Genomic DNA, 2,830 nt, shown 5'->3' with positions numbered 1-2,830 from the left:
GTAAATTAAATTAAAAACAATTATAACACTTAAAATGAAAAAAGCAGCCAACAACGTCTGTGGCCAACACAAAGCTGAACTCATTAACCTCTTCAGTTAAATCTAAAGACTGGTGAGATTGGGTCATGCTGCTGTGTTCTTCTCGGCTCGTGAGCCGTCTGCATTTCCTTCCTGTTCTTTGTTCCTGCACTAAACATACCTCTCAGTCACCCTGGGTATCGCAACGGGACATGCTCTCAGCCCCCAGCGGTGATTTACATCAGCCGCCTGCTGCAGCGTATGCTGAGCAGCGCTGCATTGAAGCGTCACTTTGTGGTTTTGTTGTGTTTCTTAGTTTTGAAGTCAGTTTGCTGAGACTTTACTAAACATCAGCCAGGAAACCTGCTCACTTTATGCTTCTTTTGCTTTTCATGAATTTGCATATCAATAACAGCTTATGCACAAGGATCATTGAATAAAACACACACACACACCTGTAGTATCAGATCGTGCGTTACACCATACAGTTGGACTTTGTGCATGCTTTCCTTCTTTCTTTCTTTGCATGTCAGCACACTCCCGCTCCATATGGAAACAAGCTCCATATTAGTGATTGCAGGTTAGTCGGAGGTCAAAAGCGTGATCAGAACCAGGTGTTGTGAACATTGTGAGTACATTTCTCACGTCGGTACTTGCGGAGAACAATCCCAACAGTGACCCACCCGTGTGCACTCAGAGAGCACATCTCTGGCCTTAATTTTCTCTCATGCACAGCATAAAAAAACTAAGATGACTTCTATTTCTGCAGGAACACATTTTTTTATATAGACGAGGAATGAAACATCAAACTGGCTCAAGAGGACTCAACTTCATTTTGATTCATGTCGATAAATCTTGATCTTTAGTTTTTCCCACAAATGGAATTGTGGGTTTAAGATCATTTGCAAGGTTAACTGTATGATAACGATAACATGTGGAAAACAAGGGTTTCATCTGCTATATATGTTTTTATGTATTATTCATAATTTTTACTCAGTTTAATTTTCAATCTTCACTCCCAGTTGGAAAATACGTAGATACAAAAGAAAAAAAGACAGACTTCAGGATTGAAGATGCAACTCCTGATCTAGAGTGTTTATAGAAAAATATTTGTACGGAGACACAAAATGTGTGAAAACGGTCTGTGATAAGAGGAAGTGTTACATTACCCTCTCAGCCCATTGTCTGTCCACAGGGTCTGCAGAGAGAGCCCGCCGCTTTCAGGACATCACTGCCAGCCCCTAATATGGCAAATGAATGCATGAGCGAATACGAGGGTGAATAACTGAATGAATAACCAAAGACAATTTACATAATTGCACGTGGGATATGTATTTTTGAACGTTGCAGATTATATTTGCATATTCACACTGTATAGAAATTATTCAGTCAATACTGAAGATCCATCATGTAAATACAACTCCTTTGAAATAACGGAAAACACGGGGATAAAACGAACTCATACAATAATTATGTTAATGATGTTTTGTGCCCTGAGAGAAGCTCTGGTTCCAGCCTCCAGAGCAATTACTGTCAGAACGAGAAGAGTGATCCAAAAAAACTCTCGTTGTGACATGTTTGCTTAGCAGGTAAATATCAGACAGAAAAGAAGACTAGAAAAAGAAGAAATCTTTAGTGTGTCGTATCCTCTCTCTTCTGTTTTTTCTTTCTTCTTCTTGGCCCGCAGCATTGATCTTAGCTCAAACAAACCATCCATTTCAAAATGTCAAGGGGGTCTTTGTTTCACACGTGTGATCACAGTTTGCAAAAACTCCCCGCAAATTGTTGCCACTGTCTAGTTGCATCATTTGAAGTGCTATTTTCCCTCATGTCACCCTCCTTTGTGATCAAGATAGACGCGGGGCTCATGCAAGCCGACGTCTTTTTGAACCACACAAAAGCGCCACTATCACTCCACATTCCTTTTGTTGTTGTTTGAGGCAGGATAAGAGGCCCGTTAACCTTCACATCGCTTGCTGGAGGATGAACGCTGCTGGGTTTGGAGGTGGTGGATGTTGAAGGGGGGGCTGAAGCAAAGAGAGTGGCAGATGAAGAGGGAGATTGGGAGAAAGGTGGGTAAAGTGTGTGTACGTGTGTGTTGACCTGTCTCCCCTTCACCTTTTGCCTCCCTGTGTGGTGCTGTTGTGAATGCTCAAGGAGGACATGTGAAGAGCCGGGCTCTGGCCAGCAGAAGGGAGCCCCTGCCTAGGTTTTCACCTGCCCACCTCTTCTCTCCACCTCCCCCATCTTGCTGGCCTGCAGCTATGAACACACATTTAGAGTGGGGGAGGTGGTAGCGGTGGCGTAAGAGCATAAAGTTGTGTTTGACCCGGTCATTCAGTGTTGTTGGTTTTACTCTGAGCAGCAGGCCCAGAGGCCTCCTCCCCCAGCCAGCAGAGAGGAGGCCTTTAACGCCTCATCTTGCTCATCATACTTAAATTTCTCTTGTTTGTCAGATGTGATTTGGTGTTTCATGAATTATTCATGAGAATAACTGCTTTGATTTACACGTTTTAACCTGTTCAGAGTCCTCCTTGACTGACTCGCTCACACAAATCCATGCATGTTTTTGGTGGCTGCTGAAAGCATGGAGCTCCTGTAGAGATCTGCAGACCTCTGTTATCTAAAATGGGGTTGGAGGAGGGTGGGGATGTAAATGAGATGATGTGCGGTCCAGAAAAGAGGAGGAGATCACTGTCCACCACATTAAGCACCATTCATTCCCTCACATGTAATCATCTCATCATGTGCAAAATAGCAACCTTCCAGTGTGGAAAACAATAACAGCTGCTGTAGTGAAAGCATCACTTCT

Source organism: Nothobranchius furzeri, chromosome 3 (assembly GCF_043380555.1).
Source record: "Nothobranchius furzeri strain GRZ-AD chromosome 3, NfurGRZ-RIMD1, whole genome shotgun sequence".
NCBI classification, from domain to species: Eukaryota; Metazoa; Chordata; class Actinopteri; order Cyprinodontiformes; family Nothobranchiidae; genus Nothobranchius; species Nothobranchius furzeri.
The sequence above is the reverse complement of the archived record's forward strand: the minus strand, read 5'-3'. Positions refer to the sequence as shown.